General features: G+C 42.1%; 1 pseudogene; it reads right to left on the bottom strand.

The window, feature by feature from the left end:
* Positions 1–10,987, bottom strand: part of LOC140917999 (histone chaperone asf1b pseudogene) — a 122,177-nt pseudogene extending 111,190 nt beyond the window's left edge.
* Between the last annotated feature and the right edge of the window lie 3,850 nt (positions 10,988–14,837).

Here is a 14,837-nt window from a genome sequence, read left to right as displayed (position 1 = left end):
CTAGCAGAATCCACAGCCCTGAGTTAGGCACCGAGGCTCCCTAAGCAAGGCATGGGGAGAAATAGGTGCCTAAGAATGGGACTCACAAAAGCCCACCCGCTGAGGAGGGAGCTGCCTAAGCCCCCTATCTCTGCTCACGATTCATGTTCACAAACCCTCTCCTGAAGTTAGGCCACTCAGCCCCTTCACACAAAACCAAGGAGAAAAAGGTGGTGGTGCCCCCCAACACCTTAACCTCAATGGTTAGGGTACTCACCCGAGGGTTGGGGAAGGGAGTGGAATTGAACCTGGGTCTCCCATCTCCAGGTGAGTGCTCTAACCGCAGGGGTAGAAGTTACATGGTTGGCATCCCTACTCCCTCCCCTGGCTATTTTCTGTGGGCTTAGGCACTCTCAGACCATGCCCATTGGATTGGGCCTCACAGGGGAACACTGGAGCCTAGGCCTGAGTTAGGCGCCCACGTGCCTAGACTGAGGTGGCTGTGCACATGCTCACTGGCCAATTTTTAGGGGCCATGGGGATTTTAAAAGCAGAAATTTAGGCAGAGGGACTGTAGGCCCCTCCAGAGCTAGGCAGCAGCTGAGGATCTCAGTGTCTCCTAGATGTTGGATTTAGGTGCCTACAGTGGCAGTTAGGCACCTATGTCTTTTGGGGCTCCAAAAAGGCAAATTGTTTGATCCATTCAACAGCCTGAGAATATCAGCTAGTGCACCAAAAATACATTATTAGCATAAAGTTGGGACACACTTCTCCTTTCCAACTAAAAATATCATCCCAGCTCTTGAATAGACGACAGCTGCAGCAGCAGAATAAGAATTATATAAACCTTTGAATTCTATTGTCTGCCAAGTGCTTGTTTCAGCTAGGGTGGTCCCCATTGCTTCTCTTTTAAGAAAGAGTCAGAATACAGATTATTGATGTATCTGCTTCTCTGACATTCTTAGGACAATTGTGTATATTCAATGGATCTGTGTAAATGTACACTAGGTGAGGATCTGCCCTATATACATGTCTCATGACTAAACGTAGGTAATAACACACAAACTAATCATATCTAATCTCTCGCTAGCACTTACATTTAGCATTTCTATTACCAATATTGATTTTTGTTCCTAATATCTGATCATTCAATGTGCAAATGGGAGGAACTTAATATTTGGGGCCCAGGCTTGTAACCCTTGTCCATGCTAAGCAGTACTTAGTCACATGAGTTGTTGTAATATTGCAGTCAATAGGATTACTCACAAAAGTCAGTACCACTTGGCAAGAGTTGCAGATTTGGACCCTTACACCCTGATCGAAAGCCCATTGAGGTCAATAGGACTCTTTGGGTCAGGTCCTTAATGCATAGCAATGACTCTCTAACGTGAACAGGTTGGCATAGAAATTAATTGAAAAGAGCAACACATGTTCAACACACATAGCTTCATGAGAGGGCAACAGCTTGTGCCACTGCATGGCAGCTCCATCAGGCATCGTTAGGTAAAATAAACAGCAATGCTTCTGACATATTTGACTTCCAGAGTCCAGAGACTTCCTTATACCGTTTAAGTTTCCCACAAGTAAATCCATTCTCTACCCATGGAAATAAAAACCCGAATCTGAACATCTCCCAAATTTTGGGGTGCTTGAAATCTGGACCCTCACCTGACCATTCTGGCTTGAGCCCATCTGTCCATGTTCCTTTCTAAGTGATATTTCCAATCACCTGCACTAAGGACCATCCCCTACCAACAAAGCCTACTCTTGAAAAACTACTGTTCTTGAACTGGAAGAATAGAAGTGCCAGGATGGCTCCCACCCTGGCTGCCTGCCCTTTCCACTATTAATTGCCAACTAGTCCTGACCTTTAGCCTGATCCTCTACATTTCACTATGTGGTTCCTATATGATCTCAGCTGTCGTTCTAGGAAGATAGTTCTGATTCTGTCTCAGGCAATTCTATGCTTTTCTGTGTATTTTTCATCTTCATTTCGCTGAGATTCATTCCCACAACCACTCTTTTTTGGCTCCTCACAGTTTTTGTCCTTTATTTCTACTGCTGGAGCCAGAGATTATTATCTATAAAACACAATTGTTTCAACCACAGTCTGTTTATATTAAGTCCTGTTTTTCCTGGAAGATATTTCCCATATGGTTTATATTTTACTATTTGAAATTGGATGCCATGTCTATGAGTTTCTTTTCCATGCTGTGGAAGCTCCAGGGAGCTAGGGATGTTTCAGGGAGGGGTTCAGAACCAGCACAGATGCCCCTAATCTCCAGTAGGTCTTGGAGAATATTTAGGCCAAACCCCCTGCTTGTTCTCCAAGAGAAGAGGGAACCTCTTCTCCCTGGGACAAAATAAAAACAATCCAGAGCTCTAGGCACATCATCCAGCCCCCTGTGACTCCACCCCCACTTGCAATGGTAGTGGCACGGGAGCCCCTTTTGCCCCACCCCAAGAAGCAGCAGGGTTTCCTCTCCCTTGGAAGTAGCATGGTAGAAGCACAAGAGGCCCTTGTGCTTTTGCAGCCAGCATGTTCTGCATGGGTGGATAGGCCAGGCCCACCTACCACTGTCCTGTGGTGGGTTGGTGTGAGCAGGGCCACCCTACAGCAGTGGGTTTGGGAGTTACCACTCCATTAAGATGTATGAGAAGTTCACTCCTCTTGGAGCTATTGCTTCTGGCTACTTGCAGACTCAGGTAGTGACAGTGCAAAGCAAGAGAGTGACAGTTGGCTACACCTGAATCACATCTGCAAACTTTTCTTCACAACCATGAGGAATAGAAACTTCTTAAAAAAACAAAACCTGAGAATCTGATGCAATTATGTCTTCAGGAGCTGGGGCCAGGTCCTACACACACAGGCTTACATTGCCTATGCCTTAATTCAGCCCTGCCCTTTTCCCAGACAGAACAGCTCTAGGAACACTCCACAAGGAGAACCTCACAGCAGTTCCAGTCCCCTACAAAGATTTTTCCCACTTGGGGTCAATTTTAGACCTTACTTATGTTTCCTTCCTGTTCATAATTTTGCTGGTTGCTTGGTTATCAGGATAGTTCTTTCCATCTTACACACATCTTACCATCCCACCTGTTCTTGACCTGTTTGAGAACTTTTAGTATTGTTGTTGTTTACAGTAGCGTTTAAGAGGCCATAATTGAGATCAGGGCTCCATAGCGCATTGTAAAAATGTAGCAAAAGAATCTCTGCTCTGAATCTAAGCAGATAAGGCACAGGAGGAGAAACAGGCAGAGAAAGTTGAAATGACTCACTCCAGGTCATAGAGCTGGGAATAGAACCAAGGTCTTCTGAGTCCCAGGTCAGGGCACTATTTGCTAGACCGCATTGCCTGGAACAGAACTGTTATGATTTCAGTCAATTATGAGGCCAATTTATTATTTATTGTATTTGTCCTTCTGTCTGTTTGCTCCTCTCCTGGTAGGAGAGGATTGCAGTCTGAATAGCAACACCTCCTACTTGCTCTTCTCTCCTGCTTTGCCTCCAGGTAAACCTGAGTTACCTTACAGCATGCTAAAAACAACAATTTCATATTTGTACCAGGCCTTTCATACCAAACAGCATCCCAAAAGCTTTTGTGATAATATATAATCAGAAGCACAGAACAGAATAAGCACTGTTGAAAGCCCCTGCTGTTGAAAGTCAGCATTTTTATTTTCAAGCAAAGTAGCACTTTTTGTAATTGTTCTCTCCCTCCTCCCCGCTTTGACATTTTCATTAAAAAAATTCAACAGAAAACACAAAACTCACAATAACCCCTGAGTGAAAGTTCCGAGAAGCTGAACACCTGGTAATGAGACACTTCAAGCTCTGGCTGGGCATTTTTAGAGTAGCTCTGAACCAAGCACTCAATCAAATGAACTTTGAGGGAATGGAAAGTTTGTTACTCATGGGCGAGTGTCCCAAGGGTTTTCCTCTTACAGCTCAGCTATCGTGGAATGGAATCATCTGTACTATAGGATATGAATAATGGTAGGTTTAACACCTTTTACCAGGATAGAACTAGATTCATCAAGAGAGGTATCCTTCCATTAAAGCTCCCTGAAATATTGTTACTCAGCTTTCACAGTTCCACTGTGAGATTCCAGGCTCCTCTCACACAAAATGATGCTCCAGTTTTTTCTTAGAACCCAACATTAAACCCCTATTAGGTATGGGTTATGTATACTTAATCCTGCCTCAGCACAGGGGGCCGGACGAGATCACCGCTTGAGGCCCTCCAGCCCTAAATTTCTGTGATGAAAGAGTTAGAAAATAGACCTAGGGCAGGAAACAGTTTTCCCGTCCCTTCACTATTTCATAAGTTCAAAAAAAAAAATTCCCATCTCAAACTGGAATGAAAAGTCAAAATTTTAAAAATATTCATATACACCCACAAAAAAGTTTCAGTTAGGGTCAGCTGAGACATTTTGTTTCAATAATTACAAAAAAATGTTGTTTGGATTTCAACCTCTCAGTTCAATCAGCTGAAATCTCTAAACAAAACTTCATTTTGAATCAGAAAACAGGTTTTTTTGAAAAAGGGCAAAGCAAAACATCAACTGCTTTGAGACTTTTTTCAGCATTTTGTCAAGTTGGAAGGTTCTTCAGATCTGAACCTGTTTTGCAAACAGTTTGGGTTTTGACGAATAGGCATTTTTCAACAAAAAAATGTTGACAAAACATTCCCAGCCAGCTCTCGTTTGAATGCAAATGCCAGCTGCATCACCACTGTGATGGGTTGGACCCCCTTCTGGGATGCCATCTGATGTGCTGGGGTCACTCAGCCTGCCAGCCTGGGTTTCCCTTGCCCTGGGTTGCTGTGCCAGGCTCTCAAGCCCCTTTCCAGCACATTCCCAGGCAAGACCACACACAGCTGCAGACAGAGACTACAGTCAGATCTGTGTGAAAGAATTCACCCAGCACTTATGTGCACACCCACTGTGGAGAGGTAAACCCCATATAATATTGTCTTGCGCTGTATAGAAAGATCTGCACAGTACAAGCTCATAAAAATTCACCCTCTCCCTCCATGTGAACAGAGATATGCACAACTTCTTGCCTCATCCCCCAGTTATAAATTGCACAAACTGGGTTATGTTATAAACAAGAAATATGTTTATTAGCTATAAAAAGGTAAATTTTAAGTGATTATAGGAGATAGTAAACAGAACAAAGCAAATTACTATGCAAATAAAACAAAACACACAAACTAAGCTTGATTCACTAAAGAAACAGGTTACAAAATGTAATTTCTCACCCTAAATGTTGACTTTAGGCAGGATGCAGAGTTTCTGTAGCTTAAATTTCCAGTTATTTCTCTTTACAGACTAGACTCCTCTTTCTCAGTCTAGACTCAGCCCTTGCCTTTCCCTCAGCTTAGTTCCTTTGTCTCTTCAGGTACTTTCAGCAGTCTTTCTTCTTGGGCAGGAAGGCAATGGAGAAGAGTCCTATTTGCCTTACTCCCCAGCCTTAAATAAGATTTACATAAGGTGGGAAGCCTTTGTTTCCAGTGGGAAAGTATTAGCAGTGTTCAAGGTGGTATTTTGCATCAGGTGACATAATCACCTGACCTTGTAGTGTCAACGCAGCATCCCAGGAAACTCCTCTGGAAGGTGGGAGATTAGTGTCTTCAGAGTTCTATTGTCCTTCTTAAATGGCTCATTCAGGATGATTGCTTACTGTCTGGTGTGCGTTTCCCCAAGTACACACACAGTTGTAATTGTTACAGAGTCAATATTCCTAAATTCAGATACAGAAATGATACGTGCACACAAATTGGATAATCATACTGAGTAATTCATAACCTTTCAATGATATCTTACATGAGCCATCTTGCATAAAGTATATCTTAGTTATGGCATATTCATATCTTAAGCATATTTCTATGAAGAATATGGAGCGTCACACCACAATCACCTCTTAAGCATTTCTAAGATCTTAGAGTCATCGAGTTTAAGGCCAGAAGAGACCATTAGATCATCTAGTTTAATCTCTTGTATATCACAGGATACCAACACCACCCAGCATCTGCACACTGAACCCAACAACCAGAATTAGACCAAAGTCTTACAGTGCTCAGGAGACTAGAATATTGTGTGCCACAGGTAGAGAATAGAGGGACCAAGGTGCACCAATGCCCAAGGCCCCTACAATGGCAGAGAACTGAAATATACCCAGATAATCCTGGCAAGTGACTCATACCTACACACTGCAAAAGACGGCAAAAAAAAAAACACCCCAAAACAAACAAACAAAAACCACCAAGGTCACTGCCAATCAGACTTGGGGGAAAATTACTTCCCAGCCCCATATATGGTGATCAATTAGACCTTGAGCAAAAACCAACCAGCCAAACACCTGAGAGAATTCTTAATTACATCTCATTCCACCCTGGCCAGTCTCCAGCTATGGCCACCTCTGATGCTTCCGTGGAAGGAAACCAAAAAAACCAAAACAAAATGGGAATTTATTGTGGGGTGGAGCCCTTCCTGACCCTGCCAGGTGACTGGCTGAAGCCCTGATGCATGTGATTTAGGAACATGAAACATGAACTGACAGGTACCTTTCCCCCATAAGGCATCCCATCACTCAATCCTATTCATAAATTTGTCAAGCTCTTCCTTAAAACCATTGAAGTTGCTTGCCGTGCCCTTCTATATGGTCCAGGGTGGGGAGCATCCCACCCTCCAAGAGATCGTTCAGTGTTCTATCAGCAGTATGTGGAGGCTCCAGGTTGGTTCAATGGCCACATTCTAAATACAAATTCAACAGAATGCCCCAATGCTTATCCTCCAGGGACTCTGGAAGAACTGGAAGTTTTAAGGAAATGATACCATTGACTGATAAAGATGCTTCTGCCAAGAAGCTGGCCAGTGCTACCAAAGGACCTATGTTGTGCACATCAGAGCCTTCTTTAAGGGCCCAAGCCAAAGCCCATTGAAATCAATAGAAAGAGTACCACTGATTTCAGTGGGCTTTGGATCAAATCCTAAAACCTACTTCTATGCTGCTCAGAGTGAATGCATCTGATGTGTACAGAAACCCTGGTTTATTGCTCTTTTTCTCCTAACCCTGCTCGACCTGTCTCTCCATAGACTGTGAGCTCCTTGGCAAAGAGACTGTCCCTTCTTGAATGCCTGGAAAGTGCACTACCAAAAAATATATTAAGTAAAAGAAATAAGAACAAAGAATAATATGATGAAGGAGATGCCTAGGCCAACCGTCATCCAAAACCAAATATATTTAATATCCAAACGACGGATCTGATCTTCCACCCAGGATCTTTTCACATTATGTTGACTGCATAGTGCATGGCCCCCGGAGGTTTGCCTGGCTTGTCCAGGGGAGAGGATCAAAGCTTTTACGTTAATGAACTACAGTACTTCAGATTGGGTCTTGTAATTTACTTGTAATAAATGAAAATGTGTTCATCCCCCTCATGCTTCAACCAGATATCTTCAAGCCAAGGTTGTTACTTGGTTATGGCCAGATTGGGCCTATTTGGCAAAGGCATACACTGCAGCCACGCTGCATTGGGGAACGTTATACAGTGGTGGGACAGTTGCTGCATGTCCCTGTAGGGGGCACAAAGTGCAATTCCCTCCACCCTACTCTGCTGAATGGGGCTGGAAAGGTGCGGGGTCAGAGTCTGGCTCCTCCCCTATACATACCCAGGGGATGCCAATTGGATTTGCCCATTCTACCATCCCGTGCAAGCCGGAGCAGGACACATGGGACCTTGCAGCATATCCCCTTGCAAACCTGCGCAAAATCCGCTACAGTCTGGCCCTTCGCTTCAATGGAGCTACAGCAGACAGGAGTCTGGCCCTGACTCTGTTATATTGTATTTAGGAGGCCTGAGGGACTGATGTAACTGGCTACACTCTTCCCTCACAGCGCATCTCCATTGTTTCATCCCCTATGTGTGAAGTGAACAAAGTAACTTTTTGACAAAGAAGGAGAAAACCTCAAATTGCAGCTGTGCTCATCTTGTTTGCTCAGAGCTCCCAATAAACAATGCCAGTGCGAATTACAGAGAAAATCATCTACTAACATCTGCAAGCCTCCCCACCATGATGATCTGTTGTGGGGGGTTTACATATAAATAATAATGCAAAAGTAAGGAACCCTTCTCTTTTCACAATGTGCTATTATGCTACCTAATGAGAGAGAAACATGCCACCCTGTAGCTAATAAGTGTCATTCATATCAGTATTTATTCCAAACATGTTTATCTCCCAATCACGTCTGCTTAGCTCGGTTCTGAGCATCACTAAAGAGAAGACCTTTATTTTTAGTGAATTAGGCAGGCAGTAGACAGAGAGATAGCAATTAAAGCAGATTTTTGTTCAGTTTATACTTCAGCTGTCAGGGGAACATGTTACCCACTGTAGCAATATTGTTCTATTTTTGTGGTATTTGCCTGCCAGCCTTGGATTCCTCTTTCGCTGGTTTGTGAGGCAAGCTCTCACAGCTACATTTTGGAACAAGAAAATCCATTGATATAAAATGGCTTTTATTTTTTCATGCCACTGTAACTATGACACATACAGTGGACCCAGTTCTCGGGTGACTCCAGCTGCTTTGTGCTGTTCTGGCAGTGCAAAAGAAACTGCTAAATTTGGTCCCTGAGCATTCCCCATGTGTAGGACTCTCTGGGTGACATGAAAGACATTTTGGGTGTTAGGTGCCTAAATATCTTTGAGGATCTAGCCATAAGGTCTCCATAGTGATTATAGGTCACCTCATCTCCAGCCCCTGGCATAGAGGCATGTTTGGGGAAAACAAGTTATGGCCAGGGCCTCCCTACAACCCGATGATTCCAAGTTGCCAGAACAGTTCCTTGGAGTTGTGGGCAAGCATGCATCAGAAATGGACTGGCTTAACGCCACCTTTGTTCCATACCACGTTTGGATCCTGCACTGAGGGCATCTTGGCCAGATCAGAGAGGGCTTGTCTACCCTAGAAAGTGTGCTGTTTTAACTATATTGGTACAATTAAAGTGGCAAAACCCACCTAGCGTGGATGCCTTTGCACCACTATAGATGTGCTTATACCCACATAGCTTATTCTGATTTGGGAAGCAAAGTAACCCTAGGGTTGTACCACTGTAACTAGCTAGTAAAAAATTGGTGCTGTCACGTTTTACATGTAGACAAGCAGAGTCTCACAACCTGTCTTTGAGCTAGGTAAGAATTAACACACCAGTTTCACCCTGAGGGACACAAGTACTTAAGTAAGTCACACAGAGAGTAGGTGGCAGAGCTGGGAAGTGACCTTAGCATACAGGACTGGGAGCCAGGACTCCTAACTACTACTCCACACAGAGACCCATGGATTATGCTTTGATGAGCTCTTTTTCTCCTGAGAATAGTTACTCTTGCCATTTGAAGTATATGAGAGACCATCAACATGAATTGCAAAAGGGTGTGGAGGAAAAGAATCCTTGGTAATGTCCAAAGCATTCCTCACCATTTTTCTATGATTTCACACTGACCTCAACACCCAAAGCCTGATTTTCAAAGATACGGACTACCTCCAGCTCCCATTGACTACAAGGAACTTTGTTAGTACTCGGTACTTCTGAAAATCAGTCCATAAGAATGATCTGCCCCAAAGCAACTGGCACAGAAACTCCAGGATCCATGAGGCTCTGTCTGTGGAGTTAATGAGATTGGGAAGGTGGTTTAGAAATAATTTCCAGACATTAATTTTCTTTTAATCTCAACCAGTTACTGCTTTTCACATTTTGCTTCTGATCTTAATCGTCTCCTCTTTCTGTTTCTATACAATTCCAAACAGCTGCAAAATCTGCTTGCATTGGTGGTAAGCAATAAAAAAAGTTTACACAAACATTTTTGCCCTGTGACACAATAGAAGAACCTCACTCTGTTTTACCAATAGAGTAGAAAACTATGGAACCTTTCACATAGCACATTTCTATTCAAGATAACATGTTGTGATTGGCTAACACATTCTTTGTCTTTCAAATTTCCATCTATTAAGGCAATAGAGACATCTAGGGATCATAGACAGGTGATTGCAGGTTTCTGGAAAATATGGCTCTCCCTAGGCTGAATGGCATGATGTTATAATAAATGCAAGGATCCTTTAGGATGGAATTTGAGAAAAAACTCAATATTATAACCAGGAACTAAAGAAGGTATTCTAAATCAGGGACTGGATGGTGAATGGGAATTCTTTATTTTATGATGCTTGCTTAAGTATTTTTATAATTTAGTGCCAGACAAGGCCCTTCCCAAAAATCTTTCAAATCAATTATCTTCTTGCAGAATAGAAAACAATGAGTGATTTATTCAGTGCATATATTCCTCTAGTTAAGTATTGCCTCTACAAAACAGGAGTTCAAATGCAACGGCCAGGTACCAAGCAGCAATGAATCCAAGCACTCCTATCAGATATAATTGCTGGATAAATCACATATCTTCACTTGTGAGCTGGACCTAGAATCCTGTTCCTTCAGTTTCAAAATCAGAATCCTTTACCACTTGAGCTAATGGAAAACCTCCTTAGCGCACAGGAGTAGTTAAGTTCTTTATCCGCCCAGCAATATCATACGCTCACTCATATTCACAAAGTCAATATACATCAGCACATTTTACCTTTGATATTTCCAGCATTCTCATAACCATGCCCAAAATTAAACAAAGAAATCCACCAGGAAAGATTTGGGCTTCTTCAGGAAATTCAGAGCAATGATAAGATTTTTCCCCCCGACAGTTTCTTTGGAAGGAGCAAAAGTTTATGACCCTCCTTCAGCAATGAGCCCCTAGCCCTGGGTGGTGATCAACCTATTGAAAAATGAATAAGAGCCACACAGTACAGCACTTTACTCATCAGCAGAATATGCCACTTACCTTTTCTGCATAGCTGTAAAGTACCATCATAGGTCTTCCCAGAAAACTCAGTTAGCTCCTTCTTTGCCCAAAATGTAGGTATACTTGGCATGGCTTGCAACAGAGACTGGCATGCCAGTGTCATCTTGGTACCTTTTCTGCCTTCACTCAGAACTGTAGTGAAGTTCTGAAGCTATTTAAGTGCCCTACCAAGACAGGATTGTGATTCCTCAAACAACGATCATGTCCAAAGTTGCTACGTTCATGTTCATCACATATTACAATGGGTCCAGTGCAGACAGTAAATCACAGATGGTAGCCTCACAAAGGGACATTTCATAAACTCTACAGGGCACTGCTGAGTACAGTATCATGGACATCAGGTTAGTAATGAGGCTCTTGTTGGCATTTAACCATTGCACAAGAGGTCATGATGATTAAATAGCAAAGTCACTCAATAAGCGTACCAGGCAAGCAACCTCAAACACATCATTCTTCATTTCCAACCTCATTACCAAGTGAGGTGACTGGATTTAATAGCAAGTTGTAGCTTACATTGCTTAGTAACATGTTCATGGCTTGATACCAGCACATTTAACCAACTTACACTGCAAGAATGCTCAATTGACCCATTTGAAAAGTGCCTATGGCTACACTGACTAGGGAAACCAAATTCTGGAGTCACAACCCAGTATCGGTGGAATAACACACCTGTCCCACGAAAATATGCAGCAAACCAGCCTGATGTCAAAGAACATTTGATTTCTATCTTATAGAATTTTTGCCACTGTAAAAAGAACGGAAATTGTGGGTGCTGGGTGTTGTTGGCTATTTGAGATGGAGTATCCTGCATTCTTTTGTTTGTATAGCACTGAAATATGATCAGCTAGTACTGCATTACCCTGATGCACTCACAAGAACAAGACGTGCATCTCACAGAGCTACCAGAGTGAGCAAAAAAGTTAAATTTTTCTGCCGGCAACCAACTCTGTAATGGGGCTTGTGTGTCTGCTTCTAGGTGGGGCCCCTTACAAAGCACATTGTGCTTGGCCAAACCAGCTGATGTTTTCAAATAATTAAATTGATGGCACTAATATTCTTTATTGTTGGATCCTATTCCTATCTTTGCTGTTGACTTGCTGTGTGACATTAGGCAAGCCACCTATCTGTACAATGGAAGTAATAATTCTTACCTACGTACCTTACAAGGGTATGGAGAGACATGGGGCATTGGGAAGGCTGTTCAAAAACAGCTTTGAAATGCTCAAATTAAAGGTGTTGTCAGTGTAAAGTATTATTCTTATAAAACAGTTGCATATTTGACTGGTATATTATATTAGTGTGACTAATATATCATCATATCAAAGCAAAAGTATCACATTTTAACAGGTTGTAATTTAGTTATTAATTAGACATCTGCTCATCTTTATATGTGCGCGCGCTGCGTTACTAAAGAGGATTCCTGAAAACAACAAATTTTTTTGGTTGCATTTTTGGAGGCTATTCTGATTAGGGAACCGTGTAACTGGAACAGCGTTATAACCAAAACCATTATGCAAAATGAACAAGAAAATGCCATCTGCTTCCAATACCCAAACGTAACAATTTCTTCCCTAACAAGGGCTGTTAAAAACCTCTTTTGTTTAAATGTATCACCACTGTCCAGTACCAATTGAAACCTGACAGGCATTGGGGCCATTTCCCTTTACTTGTAAAGTTTTAACCCTTTAAGTACAGCAGTGGACTTCATATTAGTCAAGATATAGTATCCCAGTATAATTTAGCTGATTACACACTATGAAATGTAACAGTCTTTCTCTATGAATCATAATGCCACACTTTACAGATCAATAAACTATGGCACAAAGAGTTTGTTACCTTTCATAGGCCCCACGAGTAGTCCATGGCAGAGCTGGGAATAGAATGCTGACTCCCGGTACTGTGCTATAATCAGGTTTGGCCAAATCTAAATTACAAGACCGCCTTTCCAGAAATGGTAGCTAGATTTGTCCCACGAGGAGTTGACAGGTTACTCTTTAGTCCAATCCCCGTTCCTACAGAAGTCAAAACTCCCAATGACTTTGATGAGACCCTATGTCCAGTTCCTTTGTATAGGATGACAGCAATAGAGAATTTTTCAATAAATTCTCCTTTGTTTCTATTGTTTTGCCAGAGATTCAGCTTATTTGCTTAGCACTCATTTGCATCATGTTACATATGTGCACTGAGCACCAGCGTAAGTGAAACATTTTATTTACAGCGGTATTCACATTTTCCCCTCTGTTGTCATTAATCCTGTTTTCTTTAACAGAAGGGGTAGACTGGTATTCAAATAAATGACCTCATTCAATAGAGAATCCTTATGCAGTTATGCTTTTAATGCACTCTGCCAACATTTTGGTATATCTTTATGATCGAAATACAATTTATAAATGAAACCAAATGAGACATTTGTACTCAGGTGACACATGGGAAAACTTTCATTTATACCCATCTTTACAAAGAAATATCACAGAGCACTCTGGTATCAAATACAAAAGGTCCAGAATAACAGATTCTATTTAATCTTCGCCTACTTTAATACCAATTGCACAGTTAAAGTGGAGCCACTAGTCCTGAAATGCTTATTTACTGTACCAGACAGATAAGTATAACAGCAGGAATATTATATCAAATTAGATAATTCTATTTATGTTTTAAAATGGAACTGTGTGTATAAATAGATTCCTTTGGAGAAAAGAAAGCATTTGAATAGGTGACTTTCAGAATGAATACATGCTGTTTCTGAAATTTCCTGAAATGAATAGGCCATTTCTCTGGACTAAACGTTCAGGTTCCGTTTACCAAATCTACTGAGACAATTTATCAAGCTGTTGGTCAAATCATAATGTGATTTATTTGGTTGTGAGATATTTAACATTGGCTAATCTTGTTTATAAATCTGAATTGGCTGAATTAGCCTTTTGGAAAAAAAAAAAACACAAGAAACCTTGTCATTTGAGACTATGCAATTTGTAGTCATGAACCAATTGAGCAGCCCCTTCACTTTTTCTGTTTCCATTAGCTTTTTATAGGACACTGATTTTCCTGGGGAGGAAAAAGCAGACAAAAGCAATGCCACTGGGTGAACCAGCCTTTTTACCAGGAGAAGGGCCCAGCCACACCTGTGACTAATCATCTGCCTCTCAGCTCAGGTCAGAGGTTGGAGATAGTGAAAAGCACCTGGTCTTTATAAAGGCCAAGAACTGCAAGGAGTAGTGAGAGAAAAGGAAAACTACAGGTGCCCCTGGATCAAGGGAGAGAACCCCGTTCATGAGTGACTCAGGTTAGCAATCTGCAGGGTTCAGAGTAACAGCCGTGTTAGTCTGTATTCGCAAAAAGAAAAGGAGTACTTGTGGCACCTTAGAGACTAACCAATTTATTTGAGCATGAGCTTTCGTGAGCTACAGCTCACTTCAGCGGATGGCATGCCGTGGAAACTGCAGCAGACTTTATTTATACACAGAGAATATGAAAAAATACCTCCTCCCACCCCACTGTCCTGCTGGTAATAGCTTATCTAAAGTGATCATCAGGTGGGCCATTTCCAGCACAAATCCAGGTTTTCTCACCCTCCACCCCCCCACACAAATTCACTCTCCTGCTGGTGATAGCCCATCCAAAGTGACAACTCTTTACACAATGTGCATGATAATAAAGTTGGGCCATTTCCTGCACAAATCCAGGTTCTCTCACCCCCTCACCCCCCTCCCAAAAACCACACACACAGACTCGCTATCCTGCTGGTAATAGCTCATCCAAAGTGACCATTCTCCCTACAATGTGCATAATTAAGGTGGGCCATTTCCAGCACAAATCCAGGTTTTCTCACATCCCCCCCACCACCATACACACACAAACTCACTCTCCTGCTGGTAATAGCTCATCCAAACTGACCACTCTCCAAGTTTAAATCCAAGTTAAACCAGAACATCTGGGTTAGGAAAAAACAAGAG

The sequence above is a fragment of the Lepidochelys kempii genome, chromosome 10, assembly GCF_965140285.1.
Source record: "Lepidochelys kempii isolate rLepKem1 chromosome 10, rLepKem1.hap1, whole genome shotgun sequence".
In the NCBI taxonomy this organism is placed as follows: Eukaryota; Metazoa; Chordata; order Testudines; family Cheloniidae; genus Lepidochelys; species Lepidochelys kempii.
This window is presented reverse-complemented; position numbering and strand designations above follow the sequence as displayed.